The 23258-nt window shown below is 42.1% G+C and overlaps 2 protein-coding genes and 1 pseudogene across 3 annotated transcripts in view; 2 read left to right on the top strand and 1 right to left on the bottom strand.

Moving 5' to 3' along the window:
* The window catches only part of LOC114683966 (zinc finger protein 729-like), a 279247-nt gene that overhangs the window by 131154 nt on the left and 124835 nt on the right, over positions 1–23258 (bottom strand). The window lies entirely within an intron of this gene.
* The window catches only part of LOC114688539 (zinc finger protein 54-like), a 406652-nt gene continuing 403626 nt past the window's right edge, over positions 20233–23258 (top strand). For both annotated transcript variants that reach the window (XM_037202728.1, XM_037202727.1), the window contains exon 1: positions 20233–20304. The gene's annotated coding sequence lies outside the window, so the exon portion shown is untranslated. The remainder of the gene's footprint in view (positions 20305–23258) is intronic.
* The window catches only part of LOC114688971, a 364483-nt pseudogene continuing 361464 nt past the window's right edge, over positions 20240–23258 (top strand).

Below are 23258 nucleotides of genomic sequence, written 5' to 3'. Positions count from 1 at the left end.
ACTGGTCTTTAAAAGATTAAGATCTGTGGCCGGGCAGGTGCGGTGTGGTGCCAACTTAAATCCAGCACTCGGGGAGTTCGCAGTCAGCCTGGGCTACCAAGTGAGTTCCCAGGAAAAAGCTACAAAGCTTTACACAGAGAAAAAAAAAAAAAAAAAGATTAAGAATCTGCACAAATATACTTTAAGGGGAAAGAAGACATAATCTTCTTGGTTCTTTTACTAAGAAGCCCTTGGATGATTTCTTTTGACCCTACTTTTGCAGCACATACATAGTCTGTCTGTTTTATTTTATATGGCTTGGTGTTTTCGGTGATCATCACCTGACACTTGCCGCAATTTTAGAAACTTGCTAAGGTCCAAACACTGCAACCAGGACACGTTCTAAACTTTAGTCCTGTTCATATATTATTGCAAAACCTCACTGTTTTCTATAATCCATTTTATGTCTTTAGCATCATTATGCATTTACATGAGTAATTCTTAAATTACAAAGTTTTAGCTGCCAGACAAGGATATATTTCTGTGTATAAAAGCATTGATGTGCAGCTTTAATATATCAAACATTTTTATTATTAAACATATGTTGTATCTACTTAAATTTTTAGAAACTTGTTAAAGACATTAATACTTAGTGTTATATATATTTTTTAAAACAATAATACTTGTATACATACAACGAGTTGGATCCAAGATTACATACATACATACAGTTAAAGACCTTGCTTTACATTCCAAGTCATTATGCCTGTTTAATCATTAGCCATTTCAAGATTGAAAAACCAACCAGAATTAACTTTCAAATTTCAGTATTTGTTTGACAGTATTTATTCTGACGGCGCCTGTGCTATTGCCCTCTGCCTTTCTCTTCCCGGTCTTCCCGGAGTCGGAAAAGCTGGCGTTGCAGGAGCGGGGGGGGGATGAAGGGGTGGAATGGGCAGCTGCCAGCCGGCGGCGGGAATGTGACTCGTGGGGGCCGTTCGTCTCGACCTTGAGAAGGGAGTGGAGCTGGTCCTCAGGTGGGTCGGATGGCGGCTCCAGTCGCCCTAACCTGCGTGTTGTGGAGTCCCACCCCAACACAATGCTTAGCTTCTGGAGCAGTGGCGGTCGCCGGCCCGGGATGCGCGGCTGACCGAACAGAGTGGCCTCAGGGCAAGTTCTGGCTGCAGCTTCTCCAGGTTGACCTTGGAGTGGTCACTGTACTCCCGGTCTGTCCCTTTGCTCGGCAGCCGCCTTCCCTTGCCCTCCCCTTGTGTCCTGGAGGTGTGTCACCTTTAAACGCAGCGGCGCAGAGCAGCCAGTAGCTCTCTTGGCTTGGCTTGCTGGCTCGCTGACTGCTTGCCAAAGTCTGCGGGAGTTGGGGTTTTGTTTGTTGTTTTTTCGCCTTGTTTTAAAACGACCCTACTGTGTAACCGTATCTGCTTCTTGGATATTTAAGTAGACCAGTCTGGCTTGAATCCGAAAGTAGTCCTGCTCCTACCCCTCATGCTGGGTTACAGTCCGTGCCATCACCAATCCCAGCTGGAAAAAAAAAACAAAAAAACAAAACAAAAAAAAAACCTTTTATGGTGGATAGGTAATTGGTTGTAATTAATTCCGGAAAAAAAAATTGTTCTTTAATGTTACCCTCCACCCGACCCCGCCCAATATGAATAAAAAACTGCTAGCAACGTTATTATACTATGGAAGGAAAGTATTCCTGCTAGAATATCCGATTAACTGACCCTAGATATTAAAATATTTGTGATGTACTGTTAAAAAAAAATTCAGTATTTGCAGGTATAAACAGTTTACTGACCTTTTATAATCTTTTTATATCAAAGTCTTTCTTGTGATTTTCTTCAGTAATCATAGACAAGAAACTGTCGGTTAGCCCACTAGGGAGTGACATTCATTCTTGGAGCCAGATCCTGATCAGGTTTTAGCTCCTGGGCAGGTCTTGGGTCCCAACAGCATGGGAGATGAAGAAGACGCACAGGCATGCACCATGGGGGCAAAAGATTGCTATTAATCTCAGATTTTTAAGTACACAAGAGCAGCAGACTAAAAGTGACTCCATGCCCTGGCTGGCCCACAGACTATCAGCTGTGACCTGAAGGGCAGTTAGTTCTCCACCAGCCCCACATTCTGAGCTCCTCAAGGCTCCAGCTGACTCTGCCAGCTCTGCTCTGCCTCCGTTGCTCACAGGCTGCCTAAGCCAGTGTCTGGAGCGTTTTGGAGGATTTTTTTTTCCTGCGCTGGCAGGCAGATCTGCATGAGGGGAGTGATTCCATCATTAGTCTCCCCGGTCCTCTAGAAGGACCGGGGTTTTTCACGCTTATTTCCTTAAGAGGGTAAAGGAGGGAATGTCGGAGGGCAGCCCGGGGCTGAAGGGACAAGGGGAGTTTGAGAAGGAAGAGGGGGAGGTCTGGGTCCCAGCGTTGCTGGGGCAGGCGAAGCACTGAGAAACAGCTTCACCCAGACAGGTGGATCAGACTCTAGCTAAACTCTCCCAGACTGAAATATAAGGCACTTGATCTGGGTGTCCGTGTGGTCTTGGTCAAAGATCCGAGCCTTCACTGTTGAAATGATGTCAATGTTAAAAGTCCCATCCCTGGCCAGCTGACCCCAAAGGCCGGCCATTCGAGGAACAGAAGGTGATCCATTCCTTTTCTTGATATCCAGAGAGGATTGTGAGCCGAGTTGAGGACATTCTTCCAGTTATCTAAGGTCAAACTTAGGGGTAGTTAGTTGTTGCCATATGGAGAGAGAAAGGTAGAGGCAAAAGACAGACTCAAAAAAAAAAAAAAAAAACCCACAAAGAGGACAAGGACAGACACAGTCCCCGTGGTAGTTGACTCAGCCACAAAACCAAAAAGTACAAAATTACAAATTCAAATTCAAATGGAGTGGCTGCTGTGAACAGCATCGCTCCCCCAGGAAGGAGAGATTCATCTCTTTCATCAGATCACTCTGGAGGACCCGGGGACCCTAGAGCACGTCTGCTCTCTCATAAGTCACAGACACAAGTCTGCACACTTCTGCAGGCACCAAATACAAATGCCAAATCAACCAGACAAAGACAAGAACAAATAACATAAAACATAGATCGAGCTCATTTTTACCTCCAACTGGCAGAGTGGGGGCCCGGGGGGCACCCCAATCTCGGTGGAACCTCCAATGTTGGACCCCAAATCTGGGGTCTCGAGTGGGTGCCCAAGAACCCAGACTCCAGTCCAGTTGATGCAATAGCAGGAGGATTTATTAAGTTTCTATATAGAAGGGCAAACCCTGCTCCTAAGAGCAAGAGCCGCATCTTACTGCAGCCATAAGGGCTTATAAAGGAAAAACCCACAAACCCCACAAGATTACAATTCCCATACAATTTCATTTCATAAGATCATGGTCTGGTTACAGAGTGATCACAGAGGGGGTACAGTTACATCAACAGGTACATTCTTCTGAAACCTCAAGGGGGGATATCAGGGCGGGAGTGGAGTTTGCACAAAGGTCACAGTGGTCCTTCCTGGAACACCTGCAACTATCCCAGTCACAGTTGAGCACATCTCTTAACAGAAATCTTTTTACATTGTTATATGGTTGCAGGGTAGATTGAACAATGGCTAAGTCAGGTTGCCCTTGGAACTAGATTTTTAGTTTCTCATTTCTTGGTGCTTGAAGTTTCTCTTTTCCTGAGGCTTGGGGGTGTAAGCCTGAAGGGCTAGGGTCTTTCACTGGGATTAAAGGTGTGCGCCACCACCACCCGACCCAGAACAGAATTTTGGAAGCTGTGTCCTTCTGAGCAGCCTCGCGTGCACACCCGGTCCCTCCCCTCCGTGTCCCAGCCCGCAGCTCCTCTGACCTGGGAGGTTCCAGGCCGCCGGGCTGCGGTTCCCGCCACTGCGCTGCTGACTGGTGACTTTCCCAGGCCGCCCCGCGCGGCGACTGCGGCTCCCGGGAGATTTCAGCTCCTGAATACCAGGCAGGGTCTTCCACGTGCAGTTCCGGACCACGGTGCTCCCGGAGTCCAACACGGAAGGGTGAAATTTCCTGTCCCTTCAGCCTGGTTCCCTGAAGCGGCTCCGCCTGGCCCCGCCCAATACATCTCTTCTTCCGGTTACGTGCTTCTTTCAAAACACCAACCTCCGGCTCTTTTTCTTACTTTGTTATCCAAGTACACCCCGCTGTTTCTTTTCTCCTAAAGGCCAATGATCAGGCAGGTGTCCCGGCCCATTTGGGACCCGTCCCTCCCACCCGGTCTCAGGCTGCCTTCCACACAGCTCCAGCTGTCAGGCTGCCCTGGACCCGCTCTGCACAGCCTCCCCACATGCTCGCTGCCAGCCTGGACCAGAACTGGATCTAGGAGGACGCTGCACCCCTAGAGTGTGCCCTAAGCAAGGTATATCATGTGAAATGGCAAAAAGATGATAATAAAAGTTAAATTTTTTCATTTTTCCACTTTATTTGGTTTGGTACCAGGTAATTTTAACTTCATACTGAATCTGGAATCCTTGCCTTCATTTTCCATCAAGGAATGCTTTAAGTAGCTTCAGTATCAGTTATCCTCTGATATTCTGACATAATTCTGTGAGGATTCTATCTGCTTCTAGGGTTTTCTTTTTTTTTTTTTATCATGGTGCATTTATTTCTGCTTCACTGCTGTTGTTACTTATAAACTTCTCGAATTAGTTCATGTTGGTGTAATTTTGGTGTGTGGTATGAATCAGGAGAAGTGATCACTTCGTTTAGATTTCCTGAATCCATACCTGACACTGCTCAGGTGACCAAGGACCAGAGACTAGCTATCCAGAGACTATGGTAAAACCAAAATACTACTGGTCTAAAACAACAACAAAATGACTCCTAATGGTATATTGCTATACTCATAAATCTGTCCCTTATTCAGTCATCATCAAAGAAGCTTCCTCCTGCAGCATGTGGGAACAAACACAGAGACTCATAGTCAGACATTAAGCAGAGAGAGACCTTGGAACACACAGCTCTAAATGGGTTGTCTCCCACAAATCCCACATCTCAGAGCCCAAGAAACCCACAGAAGAGGAGGCAGGAGGACCGTAAGAGACAGAAGGGATAGACGACACCAGGAAAAACAGATTTCTAAATAACCTGAGCAAAGATCATATGAACTCACAGAGAATGAAGCAGCAAGCACAGGGCCAAGGTGGATAATCATTAGGTCCATTGTGTATATGTTGTAGCTTTCAGTGTAGCGTTTCCATGGGACTCCTGAGTGTGTGAACCAGCGGCTCTCAAATTCCTGTGCCTTCTATTGGGCTCTTTTTGTTGTTGTGGTTAATTTACCGTGTCCAACTTTGAAGTGGTGGTTTTATTTTAGCTTATTATAATTTGATTCATTATCTTTTGCCTTTTAGAAGCCTGTTATTTTCTAACGAGAGACAGAAAGGGAGTTCATCTGGATGGGAGGCAAGGTCAGGAGGAACTGGGAGGAGTAGAGGGAGGAGATATTTTAATCAGTATATATTCAATGAGAAAAGTATTTTCAATAAAGGGGAAAATAGAAACATGCTTTATTTTAAAACTTAATGAAATTCATGATAGCCCTTTAACATGAAAACACCAAAAGAAAATTTCTAAAGGAAATTTTTTTCAACTTGGGGGAAATAACTTTTTTTATGTTCTAAACAGTGTTTACATGAATAAGTTCTCTATAGACTGATTTGTGTGTACAAAATAATTCTTAAGCAAGGCTCAATGACATGAAATCATTCCTGAACATCCCTGAGATGATGGTGGACACCCTATTTCAGGCCTGGAATTTCTGTCATGTACTGGTTTTCTTGTGTGTAAAATGGGAGCCAAAAACACAAAATTTGCATAAGTAGAGGCTGAGCAGTTGAGAGTTTGGAATTCTGCGCCATGACTGGATTAGAGCACCAGCCTTCCTTGATTATCAGGCAAGGATTCAGCTTGAGTTAAAGCTACAGCATGGGATGTGGGAAATTTGGAAAAGGTCCATGGAGTGAAGGCAAAAGCAGTCTTCTGTAAAGATTTTTTTCCTAATAAATCACTACATTTTTGTGTAGAGAATAAATGTTTCCCAGACAATGAATCATAAGGATCTAACCCTGAGTTCAATGTCATTCACTGACACAGCACAGTTTGGAGGATGTGTGTCACTTACAGAATTTTGTAGCACACTTTCTTTCTGTCTTCTGCAAGCTCCAAAGCACTTCATTCTGTCTCCCCCTATGCCATATCAAAGAAACCATCGGATTTGGGGCTAAAACCCTGGAACAGGGAGGCCAACAATATTTCATTCTTTAGCTGATTTTTTAGCTCACTAACTATGCCATTGATCAATGTATCTGTTCCCCCTCCCCCGCAATACCATGGTGTTTTTATTGCTATAGCTTTGTAGAGCAATATCTCACCATTCTTTTATTATTCAGGTTTGTTTTGACTTTCCTGGTTTTTTTGTATTTTCATATGAAGCTGAAAATTGTTTCTTTAGGATCTATGAAGATGTCTGGCAGTGGTGGTGCATGCCTTTAATTCCAGCACTCTGGAAGCAGAGGCAGGGAGATCTCTGAGTTCAAGGCCAGCCTGGTCTACAAAGTGAGTTACAGGACAGCCAGGGCAACAAAGAGAAAACCAAACACCAGAAGTAAAAAAAAATAAAATAAAATGAAGAATTATGTCAGGATTTTGATGGGAATTTTAATCTGTTGTTTACCTTCCTTAAGATGGCCATGTTTCCTATATTATTTGAACCAATCCATGAGCATGAAACATATTTCCATCTTCTGAAATCTTCAATTTCTTTCTTTAATGACTTGAACTTATTTTCATTTTACTACCTTTTATTGATATATTTTTCATACCATATGTTTTGATCAATTTTATATTCTATCAAATATCCAAATAGTCTACAACTCCTATGCACTAAACATTATGTTTTCTTTATCTTTAAAAAAAGAAACAAAAAAACCCAAGAACCAAAAAACTTACAAAACTCAAAGATAAAAATCAAAACATAAAAAGGCCAATAAACCAGGATTAAAGGTATTTGTCACCACTTCCATTTCATTTTCCATTATTTTGTTATCTTTATTGAATTTCTGTCACACCATAAATATGTTCCTTAAGATATGCAAGTTTTTGGAATTTCACTGAATCCCCCTAGGAAGTGATTGTTGCCTCTTTTATTTTATTGCACATTCTCATAACCATTCTTTGGATTCTTTGTTTAGTATGTCATTAGTTTACTCACCTAAGTACAGGACTGTGGCATTTTGTGTCATGCCATGTTGATATCCTCACATATCTTTTGCTTCTGCATTGAATTAGGCATACTTGGGAGTAGGACATAGATGGGTTTTTCAGTCCTCCATTTCCTTCCAGTTGATGGTTTGGTGATGTTGAAAAGGGGCCTGTTTGGGCAGGCTTGAGATTTGCTTCTCTCCTCTGAAGTGCATTTGTAACTCAGTAGCTAAATTTCTGCCCATGAGCCCTGTTCTCTGAGAATGATTCTCCTTATCTCTCTGAGGACATGACAGTCACAATTGATTTCACTCTATATGAGTGACTTGAGCTATCACTTCAGATTAAACTGAAGGTTTTCCTGGAGCTAAAGCCTTTCAACACACAACTTGGAAGTCAGGCAGTATTAAGCGAATACTATAAAACCAGACACATGAGAAACATACCTTAGAATTCCCAGGGAGATACAAACCCAGTATTTCATTTGCAGCACTCCAGAAAGGCAATTGTATATTACTACCAGTACCTCTTCACTCAGATAAAGAAGCCCAACAACTTACGGTTTGTTTAAAGGAGCTGTGCAAGATGGAAGGGACAAAGGAAGAGTCACCTACTGGCCAATTTCTCTATGGGTTAGGGTTGGGGCTGGAGTGATGGCTCAGTGCTCCGTAGCATTGGATGTACTTGAAGAGGACGCAGGCTTCATACACAGAACCTACAAAATGGAGTCAAAGCTGTCTCCATTTCTAGGGGAGGTGAATCCCTCTTCTGATACTCACACCTGTCAGGCAGTCATGTGGTGCATAGACGCACTCGCAGGCAAATCATCTGTGCACATAAAAAAGAAAATAAACAAATTTAATTAAACCCAAGTTTATAATTCATAAAATATCTAAAATGAGCCATGAAAACTTTAATGTATATTTAGATACATTTCCCATTTATGACCTCCTGGTAAAAATGCTTGAACAACATTTTATAATATCAATTAGTGGCCTGGTTGCTTTTTCTTTTCTCCAACACCTTACTTACAATTAGCCTCAAAGTTTTTAACATCTCCGTCAGAGATTCAGCAGTAGAGAAGAAAACACTATGCAGTAATCAGAATGGTACCAAAAGAATATTGCTGTATAATGCCTGGAATCCTCAAATAATCAGTAAAAAAAAAACCCTATTAAAAAGAGAAAATGAAAGAAGAACTCATTTCCCAGAGATCTGCAAATGAAATGTTGGAGACGCCTAATGCATTTTACAGCTATAATTTCTACTATGACAGTTTTAGGAGAGCAGAAATTGATTATTACTTGACAATCTGTTTCAGTTCAGTGAGTTAGGAAGCACAAATGGCCCCACTTGACCGTGGTTACAGCTGGGTAGTGTAAATCAGCACTGTTAGTTCAGACTCACCTGTCCACTTCTGTGATACACTCTATCATGTCTTCAGATAAATAGAGTTGTTTACCATGTGGAAGATATTGGTTAAACTTTCCTATTTTCACCTGAGACTGTGTGGGAAGTTCCAAATCTGGAAAATGTCATAATCTGCCTGCAGTATTTCTTTCTGGTCATATTCACTCCTTCTTCAACAGGATTAATGAAGTGGGTCCTCTTCAGAAAGGACTTCATCCAAAAAGACTGGGAGCATTGTATGGTGCAGTGCGCTTCTAATTAAATGAGAAAATCTATTCTGATTTTCTCTTATTTCTTTCATCCCTCCTTCAAAATAAAGTTTAGTAAATGTGCCCAGAAGGGAAAAGTGGAGTGAGCAGCATTCTCCTTCAAACCAGCAGAGGGTGGGTCCTAAATCAAACTCAGAGCTTGCTGACACAGGTAGTCTTGCAATTCAGTTTGCTCTGGGATCCTCTTTCTCTGGATTCCAAGACTTAACTACAGGCAGCCTGTTGTACTAACATGCATTCTTGGTTCCTTACTCCAGATCTCTTTAAACTCCTTAAGAATGGTGCTGTCTCGATAGGCATGGCTTTCTGATTTCTGTAAGGACTGAGAGGCCAGCCTGGAAGGAAAGGAAAGAGAGAGATGGGAATAAGTAGGTTTCCCTCTCTGGAATTCCTTGTCCCTTCTCTTACTTCACTTACCTCAATAATTCTTCTCATTCCCTTAATTTTTAAATTTTTATGTGTATTTTTTGTATGTCTGTGTTTTTGAACCACATGCATGCCTGGTGTATCTGGAAGTCAGAAGAAGGTGTTGCATCCCTAGATCTGGAGTCACAGCAGCTATGAGTCACCATGTGGGAGCTGTGAATTGAACCTAAGTGCTTGGATAAGAGCCTCAAGTGCTCTTAACTTCTCAGCAATCTCTCTAGCCTGGCCCCATTCCATTCTTGCAGGATAGGAGTTTGCCTGTTCCAATATCAGCTGCCCACCTTCTCCTGATTACAGGGATACATGGGCTGGTGCCTCCACTGTAGATACAGGAGGAAGGCAGATGGTATTTGTAAGCAAAGACTTCAACAATTGCCAGCAGGGCTAATGAGGTAGATGGGTCATAAAGCACTGAACTAGTTTTGTGGGTCCCTAGGTTTGACCACCAACACTACAGAACAAATGATTAGTAACATTAAAAACCAAGGTAGCAGGCAGCAGAGTGTTAGATTACTCACTGTAAAACCAAGGCTGTATTGAGCTCAGGTTTCTCTGCTAAAACCCAGATAAATAAAATATACTTCTTTTTCTCCTCCTATGCGTAAATCAGAAAGTGAAAACATCACCCCAGATGGTTCCACTGGGCTTTTTATAAAATTATTTATTTTTATTTTATGTATTGGGTGTTTATCTGCATGGATGTCTTTGGACCCTCTGCATGGAGTACTCAAGGAAACCAGAAAAGGTCAATGTTTCCCCTGGACTGGATTTGCAGATGATTGTGAGCTGCCATGTGGGTGCTGGGAATAGAACCTGTGTCCTCTGAAAGAGCAGCCAGTACTTTAACCATTGAGCCACGTCTCCAGCCCTCAGACATGCTTTTCTGAGGTAGGATCTCACTGAGTATCCCTGGCTGGCCTGGAATTCACTATGTAGACCAGGCTGCACTTGACTGACAGAGAGCCATCTGCCTCTGCCTCCAGAGTGCTGGAATTAAAGACATGCACCACCACTCATGGAATTCACCAGACATTTTGAAATGTACAAATAAGTGTGAGAAATGTAAACAGAATTTGTCATCTTTTCTGACAAAGGCTGAAATAAGACACAATTCCATCTCAGAAAAATATAACTTATGCTGCTTGGGATTATTTCAAATTTCTCAAGGGTCAACAACACTTTTGAGGTCAAAATGTTAAATAACGGTTTCATTTGGTGCTCAAAATGATGTCCACGTTGTCAACTGCGTTGTTTTAACTTAGCCACTGTCATAAGTATGTGAGGTGAGATCTGACCAGTCAAACACTAGCCCCTTTCCAGTTAGGACAGAACTCCTGGTTGGACCCTTGCTGAATCTGTTTGCATGCTGGACTTGGCACAGCTATGCTTGCTCCCACAGAAGTAAGATTTTTTTACCTTGCCATTATTTTGAGATGCTCAGACCCATTCCTAACATTAAAGGAGCTTAATTTTCTAGTTCTGTTTTAATGTCTTCCTTTGCCTGAGTGTAATGGAATACTCACCTTCTACATTGTCTCATGTGTGAATATAAACATGCTAGTAATGCACCAGTTTTCACTTGTCATTTATGTACTTTACTTTCTTTCTGTTGTTGATATTTGAATTCCAGTTAGGTACAAAAATAATTTTTTTTCAGCATTTATCTTTGCAAGGTTTGAACATTTGTTCTCTTTCTTAATCTTTTTCCACACTGGAGATTGCTCCTTGGAGTTGGGGAAGACTGGGCATCTTCTCCTGTTGTGTGGATGATTCTCTAGACTGCTGGGCATTATTCATTTTCTGTGCTGTTCATGATTTTCTTTCTCACTAATATTCTGTTGGATTTCATTATCTGTCACTAAGTGTTAGACATTGAACTTTCCCAGCATTTCTGTCTGTTTTCTCCCTACCATTCTACTAGTGATTGTGTCATGTGTTTGGAAACTGTTGAGTAAAATGAACCCATGCTGATAATATAGCATTCTAACAAATGCTACATTTTATCCTTGGTCAGTATTCTTTCTTTGTGTGTTTTGAGAGTTTTGTGTTGGAGTGTCTGCTACTTTCCAAAATTGTGGCTGCCCATCTTTATTGCTATCAAGGTTCATGATGTTTCTTTTAAAACCTTCTTTCCTACTCAGCATTTGGTGTCCTTAACATCTGGCATGAAAAGGGGTAAACTGATAAGGGCTAGATTGAAGTAATGAAGACCAGCTAGATAGTGCTTATTTCTCCAGTTCTAATCCTCTCCTTGCCAGTGATCTAAACAGGCTGGCATCTGCTTGGCCCCACCTCAACAGCCCCCTGCAGTGGTTCCCTTCTCCAGCAGGTCAGGTGGGATTTCCAGGTCAGTGTGTTCTCCAGGGATACTCACACCACAGCACAGTGTATTGGTACTTGGGCTGCCACAGTTTGTACAGCTGCATCAGGGATCAGAGGCTGGCATTGATGCGGTGTTGGCAGTTTGGTAATCGGCTATGCCAGGAAACCATCTCCCAAGAAGCAGCCCTTCTCCTGTTTGTCCTGGGCTTTTCTTGTATAATATTAGAGGGATCAGCCTTAATACTATACATCCCGGGCTCAGGAGAGAGAACTAAGAATGGCGAGGACTATTTTCAGGAAATAGAATCTCAGCACACTGAGCTCTTAGTCTAGTCATTTATTCTTCCCAATTTTCTCTGTCCTCCCATGCCCTGAGAGTCCAGATACATATACACTTACAAGCAGTAATCCCTTAGCCGTGCAAAGCCAGGCTTCCGGGGTCAAACGGAGGGGTGATAAGAATCACATAGAGGGCAGTAATTGTTAATTATCATTTGCAACCCAAAAGGGAAGTGACTAATGTGGAAATGAATTAGCTAAAAGCTAAATTCAGGTAATATCTAAGAAGAGAGATCTTATGTGCTCAACTATAACCTTAAACGTGATTAGTAGAAAATGTTAAGAATCTATAAGTTGCTAGGTCAATGGAAGAAAATAGAACTGTCTTCTTTTTTTCCTGTGGCTCCTATCTGTCCAAGCTATCTGCTGTTTTTCTGAAGGGTGGGGGAAAGTGTGCTCAGTCGCTAGGCAATCTGTGTACAGCTAGATGACTCTGGTGATAGTTAAAGGGAGATCTGGAACTAGAGGTAAGATTTGGGAAAGGAGGAAGTTAAGCTTAATTGGCACATCCGCCAGGCCTTCTCAGAAGGGTAGTCTGGATGCTTAAGTCTGTTCTTAGAGAGTACAGAGGTATCTCTGATAAGGTACTTTCCTCCATCTGGGGATGGACCTGGCCGGATGCTGCCAAAGATGATAATTACAGGGAGGCTTGAACTGGGGTTCTGGCTGAGCATAGCTGTCAGCTCACAAGGTTATCTAAATATTCCTAGAAGTGGTTAGGTAGGTAAGGAGTTAAAGGTCTATAAAGTTAGTAAGGCTGTAAGAAAGGAGGGACCGAGCTAAATTGTGTAAAGCTATTACTTAGGGTCCACCTGACCTAGGTGGTGTCTCCTTGTGGAATTTACCTTAAGTCAGGAGACTAGCATGTGGTGGTCTGGACTGTTATTTCTGTTAGTCCTTGAAAGTGGCTAAGGGAGAGATCTGATTCCATTGCTGAAAGGTGAGAAACAGATGGGCTGGGGGGAAGGAAGCCTTTCCTGAGGCTGTTCTCCAAATCCCTGGAATGTGTATGTCCAGAGAGCGATCAGGCCACACTCTTAGCCCTTCTTGGGGAAAAATCAATTGGGAAAATTATGAAGGCACATGTGATATTTATAACAGCAGACAGCTGATATATAACAAGCCAAATAACACCAAATGCTCCCTGGGATTTGGCTTCCTCTGGAGGAAATCCTTGATCCCTTCAGGTAGTGACTTTGCCATAACCAGCTGAGTTCCTATGATATGTTCCTGCGGCCCGTAGCAGGCTTTTTCCTGTCTGAGGCCATGGGTGCCACCTGTTACATGGTTGCCTTACTCATCGTCTTCCTCACTGATGCTCTGTGTGGTCACACAGCTATCCCTGGTGCCTTGAATCAGTGACAGTCCCGGTGCTGAAGTGTGAAAAGTTTACTATTAAATAAAGTGTTTCTCTAAGAACCTATGAAATAAATTTACAGGGCACATCTTTCTGTCATTGAAAAATCCTTCACTCTAAATGTTTTGTGTCAGCTTTGAAGTGAATGTTTTGTGGGAAATATATGCTTTAATTTTTTTTTCACTTTTTAGCCCTGGCTGGCCTACATCTCTTCATGCACAGCAGGATGGCCTTCAACAGACAGAGCTCTACCTGGTCCTGCCTCTCACATCCAGCCTCATTTTCAATTTGTTTGTTTTATTTTTCAAGAAGCTCCATGCTGAGTTGTATTGTGGGTATGGTTAGTTGGATTCTTACTAATACTGTGGGTATGTGTTATTGCTCTTGTTTTGTCTCCAGTATCTGTTGATAATATCATTGTAGTTTATATGTGCATTTTTGACACTTTGATTTGAAAAGGCAAGAAGAGGTCCAGTCATTCTTTCTGAGACACAATCTCAGAGTAGAGCAACAGGGAGAAATGGTTGCTTCTCCAGTAAAGACATTCAATATCAGTGTAATGTCAAGTTTTTTTTTTGTTTTGTTTTGTTTTTTTTTTTCTGGGAATGTCATATATCGAGAATATGCAAACCTTTAAAACTCTTGTTTTGAAGATGTTACCTGGCAGTTGGAGAGATGGCCCACTAATAAAGAACACTTTATGCTCTTGCAGAGGACCAGAGGTCAGTTCAAAGCACTCATGTGTTGGCTTGTAGCCATCCATATTCCAGTTCCAAGGGGGTTAATGTCTCATCCCTACCCCATGTGATGCTTTCTTTGCTATTTAATAAAGACAGAGAAAAACACTGTTATAGACATAGATATATATATATATATATATATATATATATATATATATATAGAGAGAGAGAGAGAGAGAGAGAGAGAGAGAGTACACAGACAGACAGTCACACACACACAGAGGGAGAGAGACAGAGAGACAACAGAGACACACAGAGAATGAGAGAGAGACAGCAAAAAGACACACAGGGTAGATTCACAAGACAACTTTCAGGCAGACACAGACTCAAACTCATGGAACAGAGAACCAGGGAATGGAAGAGACAGGGAACTTCAAGTAGAGAATTCACATCTGGACTTGTTCTTATTTAATGGGTGCAAGGGAAAATGCTCTCTTTTATTCCCCTTGACTCAGCTAGGATTATTTGTGATGTGGAGTTAATCACTAATGTGCTTAATCCATGCACATATGCAGAATCTATTAGCTAGTGACATCACAGTTTTTCCATATAGAGAGAAACAATAGAACTTGTCACAATGTGAAATGAGCTGTCCTGTCGTCTGAAAGGTGCCCATGGGCTCCAAACCCTGTGCTTTGAGGACAGACCCCTATCTTTGCATTGGTTTTCTCTGTGTGCATACCTCCAGGCAGAGCTAGGATGCCTGTTTTCCTGACATAGTCATGACAGCACAGCTTAAACCTCAGAACACACCAGAGAAACCTGGTCCTCATAATCACGACAAATGTATTTCTTAGTGAGAATTTCTAAAGGGGCTTGAGTAATTCTGGAATCTCTTTCCCTCAACCTATGCAGATGGAAATGGGTGTACACAGGGAATTGTAGGCAACAATCAGATCAATGGATAAAGGGCTAATCGATATAGCATGCATGATAGTTCTATTTCTAGTGTTTTGGAAATAATATAGAATCCTTTCTAAAGTGGCTGCTCTGGTTTACGCACCAATGAGCAGTGTATAACAGTATTGATTTTCCAACATTCATGTCAGAATTTGTTATTTATCCTGGTTATAGTCATACTTACTGGGGTGAGATGTAATCTTTAAGAAGATCTAGTCTGCATCTACCTGATATCCATGTATACAGGACACTTTGTCAATATGACTTGAGGAGTACCCAAGCTAACTGCACAGCCTAATCAGGAGACGTGAGTGTACAAGCATACCTGATACCTACTGACTCTAAAGCCTTCATGGGAATAAATTAGGAAAAGCTAAAAAAAAAAAAAATGATCATTCCCGATTCATACCATGCACCAAAATTACACCAACATGAACTAATTTGACTGGTTCATAAGCAGCAACAACAATGAGGCAGAAATAAATGCCCCCTGATTAAAAAGAAAACTGTAGAAGCAGATTGATTCATTCTAGAATTATGTCAGAATTTCAAAAAATAACTGATACTGAATCTACTTAAAGTATTCCCTAGTGTAAAATGGAGTCAAGGCTTCCAGATTCTTTATTACCTGATACCAAACCAGATAAAGAGAGAAACTGAAAAACTTTAACTTTTTTTTTCCTTTTTTTTTTTAAATTGTACAACTTTTTTTTTGTTTGTTTGTTTTTTACTTTTTTTTTTATTTTTTTAAGTAAATTTATTTTACAACATCATTTAGTTCAACATAATAGCCACAGATTCCCCTGTTCTCCCACTCTCGCCCCCCTCCCCCTCCCCCCATCCCACCTCCCATTCCCACCTCCTCCAGATCAAGGTCTCCCCGAGGACCGGGATCGACCTGGTAGACTCAGTCCAGCCAGGACCAGTCCCCCCCTCCCAGACCGAGCCAAGTGTCCCTGCATATGTCCCAGGATTCAAACAGCCAACTCATGCAACAAGCCCAGGACCCAGCACCAACACACGGCTGCCTCCCAAACAGATCAAGCCAAATGACTGTCTCACCCGTTCAGGGGCCTGATGCAGTTGGGGCCCCTCAGCCTTTGGTTCATAGATCCTGTGCTTCCATTCGTTTGGCTATTTGTCCCTGTGCTTTATCCAACCCTGGCTTCAACAATTCTCGCTCATATAAACCCTCTTCTTTCTCACTAATTAGACTCCCAGTGCTCCACCAGGGCCCAGCCGTGGATGTCTGCATCCAGATTCCTCAGACCTTCCTTGGATGGGGTTTATGGCACAACTAACAGGATGTCTGGCCATCCCATTACCGGAGTAGGTCAGTTCCTGCCGTCTCTCGTCCATTGCCAGCAGTCTTTTCTGGCGGTATCTTTGTGGATCTCCGTGGGCCTCCCTAGCTCTCTGCTTCCTCCCCTTCTCATGTGGTCTTCATTTACCATGGTCTCCTATTCGTTGTTCTCCCTCTCTTTTCTTGATCCAGCTAGGATCTCCCACTCTCTTTCCCTCGACCGTCGCTCTTCATTGTTCCCACTCATGACCAGGCTGTTCATGTAGATCTCATCCATTTCTCCATGTCTTTTTTGGGGTCCTGTTTTCCAGGTAGCCTCACTGGTGATGTGAGTAGCAGTTCAGTCATCCTTGTTCCACATCTAGTATCTTCCTATGAGTGGGTACATACCATATTTGTCTTTCTGAGTCTGGGTCACCTCACTCAGGATGATTTTTTCTAGATCCATCCATTTGTCTGCAAACCGTATGATGTCATTGTTTTTCTCTGCTGAGTAGTATTCCATTGTGTATATGTGCCACAATTTATTTATCCATTCTTCAGTTGAAGGGCATCTAGGTTGTTTCCAGGTTTTGGCTATTACAAACAATGCTGATATGAACATAGCTGAGCAAGTGCTCTTGTGGTATGATTGAGCATTTCTTGGGTATATGCCCAAAAGTGGTATAGCTGGATCTTGGGGAGATTGATTCCCAATTTTCTAAGAAAGCGCCATATTGATTTCCAAAGTGGTTGTACAAGCTTGCATTCCCACCAGCAGTGGAGGAGAGTTCCTCTAGCTCCACAACCTCTCCAGCATAAAGTGTCTTCAGTGTTTTTGATCTTAGCCATTCTGACAGGCGTAAGGTGGTATCTCAGAGTTGTTTTGATTTGCATTTCCCTGATGATTAGGGATGTTGAGCAATTCCTTAAATGTCTTTCAGCCATTTGGGTTTCCTCTGTTGAGAATTCTCTGTTTAATTCTAAAGCCCATTTCTCAATTGGACTGTTGGTCGTTTTGATGTCTAATTTCTTGAGTTCCTTATATATTCTGGATATCAGTCCTCTGTCACCTGTGGGGTTGGTGAAGATCTTTTCCCATTCAGAAGGCTGTCGCTTTGCCTTGTTGACCGTATCCTTTGCTCTACAAAAGCTTCTCAGTTTCAGGAGGTCCCATTGATTGATTGTTTGTCTCAGTGTCTGCGCTACTGGTGTTATATTTAGGAAGTGATCTCCTATGCCAATGCGTTCAAGATTACTTCCTACTTTCTCTTCTAGCAGGTTTAGAGTAGCTGGATTTATGTTGAGGTCTTGATCCACTTGGACTTAAGTTTTGTGCACGGTGACAGATATGGATCTATTTGCAGCCTTCTACACGTTGATATCCAGTTATGCCAGCACCATTTGTTGAAGATGCTTTCTTTTTTCCATTGTACACTTTTGGCTTCTTTGTCAAAAATTATATGTCCATAGGTGTGTGGGTTAATGTCAGGGTCTTCAATTCGATTCCATTGGTCCACATGTCGGTTTTTATGCCAATACCAAGCTGTTTTTATTACTGTAGCTCTATAGTAGAGCTTGAAGTTAGGGATTGTGATGCCTCCAGAAGTTGTTTTATTGTACAGGTTTCTTTTAGCTATTCTGGGTTTTTTGTTTTTCCATATGAAGTTGAGTATTATTCTTTCCAGGTCTGTGAAGAATTGTGTTGGTATTTTGATGGGGATTGCATTGAATCTGTATATTGCTTTTGGTAAGATTGCCATTTTTACTATGTTAACCCTGCCTATCCATGAGCATGGGAGATCTTTCCATTTTCTGACATCTTCTTCAATTTCTTTTTTCAGGGACTTAAAGTTCTTAAAGCAAAGTCTCCCAGGAAGAATAGATGTCAGGAAATTATCAAAGTGAGAGGGGAAATTAATAAATTAGAAACTAAGAGAATAATACAAAAAATTAATGAAACAAAGAGTTGGTCTTTGAGAAAATCAACAAGATAGACAAGCCCTTATCCAAACTAACCAAAAGACAGAGAGAGAGAATCCAAATCAACAAAATCAGAAATGAAAAGGGGGACATAACAACAGACATAGAGGAAATCCAGAGAATTATAAGGTCATATTTCAAAAACCTCTACTCCACAAAACTGGAAAACCTAAAAGAAATGGACATTTTTCTGGATAAGTACCACATACCTAAGTTAAATCAAGACCAGATAAACTATTTAAATAGCCAATAACCCCTAAGGAAATAGAAACAGTCATTAAAAGTCTCCCAACCAAAAAAAGCCCAGGACCAGATGGTTTCAGCGCAGAATTCTACCAGATCTTCAAAGAAGAGTTAATACCAATACTCTCTAAATTGTTCCACATAATAGAAACAGAAGGAACATTACCAAACTCCTTTTATGAGGCTACAATTACCCTGATTCCTAAACCAAACAAGGATACAACAAAGAAAGAGAACTACAGACCGATCTCCCTCATGAACATTGATGCAAAAATACTCAATAAAATATTGGCAAACAGACTCCAAGAACACATCAGAACAATTATCCACCATGATCAAGTAGGCTTCATCCCAGGGATGCAAGGGTGGTTCAACATACGAAAGTCCATCAACGTAATACACCATATAAACAAACTCAAAGAAAAAAACCACATGATCATCTCACTAGATGCAGAAAAGGCATTTGACAAAATCCAGCACCCCTTCATGATAAAAGTCTTGGAGCGATCAGGAATACGGGGAACATACCTAAACATAATAAAGGCAATATATAGCAAACCAACAGCCAACATCAAATTAAATGGAGAGAAACTCAAAGCAATTCCACTAAAATCAGGAACGAGGCAAGGCTGTCCACTCTCCCCATACTTATTCAATATAGTACTTGAAGTTCTAGCCAGAGCAATAAGACAACATAAGGAGATTAAGGGGATACAAATTGGAAAGGAAGAAGTCAGACTTTCCCTATTTGCAGATGACATGATAGTATACTTGAGTGACCCCAAAGATTCCACCCAGGAATTGATAAAGCTTATAAACACCTTCAGCAACATAGCAGGATACAAGATCAACTCAAAAAAATCAGTAGCCTTCCTATATACAATGGACAAAGAAGATGAGAAGGCAATTAGAGATACATCACCCTTTACAATAGCCAAAAATGACATAAAATACCTTGGGGTAACACTAACCAAGCAAGTGAAGGACTTTTACGAAAAACTTTAACTTTTATTGTTATCTTTTTGCTATTCCACATGATGTACCTTTCTTAGTGCACAATCTGATCCCTTACGCCCTACAGTCCTGGCCCATACACATCCTTCTCTCTGTCTCCCTCCCTCTCTATCCCCATCTCTCTCTCTCATTCCATAACTCTCTCTCATGTTCATTTCTACTCATTTTGCTTTTGACCCACCGAGACTAACCAGGGCCATCTGTGAGAATGTGGATTTGGAGCTGTGTGTTGGAGCCTGTTGGACTTAGCAGAAGAGACACAGTAAAGACAGTGATTCCCCTTCTCCTAAAATCTCTCCATAGCCACAGTTGAGAGCTAAAGGGAGGGTCCCTGTGAGCCTCTCCCCTTCCTAGACTGATTGTGGCCAGGGCTGGCCTTGACTGAGCCCAGTGCAGGTGAGTACAGTTGCTCTGGGTTACTGATTACAACAGCTGTGTGGCATCTAGAGCATGACATGTCCTGGTGGTTCCCCATGTGTTTTCTTATTTCCTTCCCACTGCCCCTTCCTCAGTATTCCCAGAGCATTGATGGGATAGTGTAACTGAGCTGTTGAAGGCTGTGCCCGTTTCAATGGCTTATTTTATGCATCTTGAACAGTCACAAGCTTCTATATTCACCCCTGAGTTTTTGAAAAGAATTTTCTGTGTTTTCCATAAAAGCACCTTCAATATCCTCCCAGAAGACCAACTAGTTTCTGTGTTAGCACAAGCACAACACCGCCACACAGGGCGGCCTGGGAAAGTCAGCAGTCAGCAGCGCAGTGGAGGGAACCGCAGCCCGGCGGCCCTGGAACCTCCCAGGTCAGAGGAGCTGCGGGGCTGGGACACGGGAGGGGAGGGACCGGGGTGTGCGCGCGGAGGCTGCTCAGAAGGACACAGCTTCCAAAATTCTGTTGTGGACATCGTTCTGTTGTCGGTCAGGTTGAGATTCTATGAAGTGGGGTGTGTCGTGATTTTTTCTTTTATAGATGCCAGAATGTTTTCACCATATAATCTCATAGAGCATCTGCAGTGTCTGTAGTTTGCAAACGGGGTTTCTTGATACTGTACCAGTTACAACGCTCCTAGAGTTGTAATTCATGCATGTTATCTTAACTTCCCCGGTCCACTACTTGCCTATTCAATAGAGTGGCTTTTGGGCGGAGGAATTGGCTTTTCCAGAGAGCTTTGTAGATATTAGTCATATGCAGAACTTTTGTAGATTTGATTGAATCAGAAAATGTACGTTACAAAGCACCACGGTTATGATTGTAAATATTAACATTTACTGAGCAAAGTTTTATTTCCCATTAATTTTCCTGAGATGTATGCATTGTGTTGTAAACACAGAATTCCGAAATGTGTCTTCATATGCTTAGTTCTTGATATTACACCTTAGGTCTGAATGAAAAAAACCAGGACACGACTGCTCTAAGATGTGGCTGAGGAGAAGGTTTATTGTAGGTATGAGGGAGAAAATAGCCCGAGGCTTCTGGAAGGGCCCAGAATGAACTGGTCCAGGAACAGGGAGAGGAGAAGAGAGAGAGAAATGAAGAGAAGATGGGAGAGAGGTGGAGGCCAAGAGAGGAACCTGGAGCCTAGTGGCCAAAAGAGCACATAGCAAAAAAGAAAAAAAAAAGCCCTCTTTGAAATGTTAATTGGCACCTCAGTTAGCCATTTGTCATGAGTTTTTTGCCCCCGACAAGGTCCAGGTAAGCCCAGTATACATGCTGTGAGATGTTATCAGGCCACACAATATTTATAGATAGAAAACTCATTAAGACGAACACAAAATTAGAAAGCACCTTTTGAATAACTATAATTGGACACCTACATGAGAAAATGTCTCCTTCAAGAAATAGACTCTGCCATGCTCATGTGGAAAAACTGTTGTATTTTATGTCATGGTCTGTTGACATTCAGTGCTGTGACTGTGAACTTCTTGTAGGAGAAGTGGGAATGCTTAGACCCTGCTCTTGTGGAAGGGCCTCAAAATAGCTTGACCACACAGCAACTATGACAGGCTTAGAGGCCTAGACACAGCTTCTGTGACAGACTTACTGGCAGGCATGATCCAGATCCAGGAAAAGCCTTAAGCTGATACCACCCAGGGATGAGGAAGTACCTAGCATCCCAAACATTCCAACCATTAGATAAGGTAGCCAGATGTCCTTGAGTCTAGCACAAACCTATTTTTTGTTTTACAGATACCCCTAGACAATTGTCAGCCAATCAGGGTCCTGGGCCCTTGAAATCCTCTCACCCCAACCTCTGCTATGATAACAAACTCTGCCCCACCTGAGCTCAGGGCTCTCTGCTCTCAACAGACAACAGACAGAGGGACCAAGCTCTGGAGCTTGAAATAAAAGGCTCTTTGGTTTTACTTGTGGGATTCAGTCTCCATGGTGGTCTTTTGGGGGTCCCTGTGATCTGGGCATAACACTCTCAGGGCTTTTATTCAGAGATCTCATCTTTAGAAGTGCAGCTGTCTGGTTCTGAGGGTCAGAATAATTTTCTTGCAGTCTCCCTTGCTCCCCCTCAGGGTTCTTGGACAGACCACTCTGCATGTGTGTGAGTTGTGTGTGAATGAAGTTTCACATCCCATAAAGTGAGATCCTCAGAGAAAAAAAAGACATTTTTTGTGATATTTTCTCTCCTTCATGTTTATCCTTTGGCAGGTGTTTTCTTCTTTCGTTTTTGTTCCATGGAAAGTTCCAGGTGTTTTCTGAAGAATCCCTTTCCCATATGCAAGTCTCAAATTGCTCAGTGAGTCCTGCTCACCTGTGAATCAGAACAAAGAGCCCTGGATGATGAAGAGAGAGGAGACAGTAGCAAAAGACCCAGGTATGTTAGAGGGACTGAGGAAGGGGTGGGGTAGGTGTCAAATGGTAGTAGGAACAGGACAGGAAACTGGGTTTTGGCAGATTCTATTTCATTAATGATTATGGAAAATTTCACTGAAAAAATACTTGATGTTGTAATATGGATTTCCCATTATTGGCTGTGTAATAAGCAGTCAGTTGTTCTCAGTATTTGAAAAATTATGAGTCTCTGACATGACTGTTGCCCATTGAAAACAAAGTTTCTTTGACCCAGGCTGAAAGCAGCACCCTGGATATGGGAGTGAACTGAGCCATTTAAAGGCAGGATGAGTATTTGTACATATAGCAAATATCAGTATTGTGTGTCTGTGTAGACCTTGTTACCTTCCTTTTCATTACTTGTGACCAGGTTCCCAGTACATCCATGTATTTCCTTCTGTGGAGCTGGCCTCATATTGAACCAGAAAAACCTTCTGGTATGCATAAAATAGTGTTGCCCCTATGACACCCGTGGGCATGCCTTGCCTGACAGATTGGGATTATTGCACACAGGATCCAAATCTGGTTATGGCCATTTGTAACTGTGCCCTCTGTCCCATCCTGCATAGCAGTTTTTGACAAAATGAATTCTACGACCAGGGAGTCCAAGATATCTGTAGACAGTGTGAGTGGTCTGATCTGAGCTTTCTCAAGAAGGTCCCCTTGCTTTCTGACTCTCCTATGTTGTCCTCTTTAAATGTCTCTGTCTTTCTTGAATTGTGAACACACTGATGCACTGTGTTGAGTTAGTCCCGATTCAAGTGGAATAATTCAAGTTGTCCTTCTTTTGTACTGTTTGGTTTACCTTTGTGTCTCTTCATGCTCATTATGCTGAGGTGTGTTTCTCCTGTTCTCACATTTTTGAGAGCTTTATACTAAGCAATTGCCATATTTTGCCACAGGGCTTTTGTATAT

Source organism: Peromyscus leucopus, chromosome 1, assembly GCF_004664715.2.
Source record: "Peromyscus leucopus breed LL Stock chromosome 1, UCI_PerLeu_2.1, whole genome shotgun sequence".
In the NCBI taxonomy this organism is placed as follows: Eukaryota; Metazoa; Chordata; class Mammalia; order Rodentia; family Cricetidae; genus Peromyscus; species Peromyscus leucopus.
The sequence above is the reverse complement of the archived record's forward strand: the minus strand, read 5'-3'. Positions and strand labels throughout refer to the sequence as shown.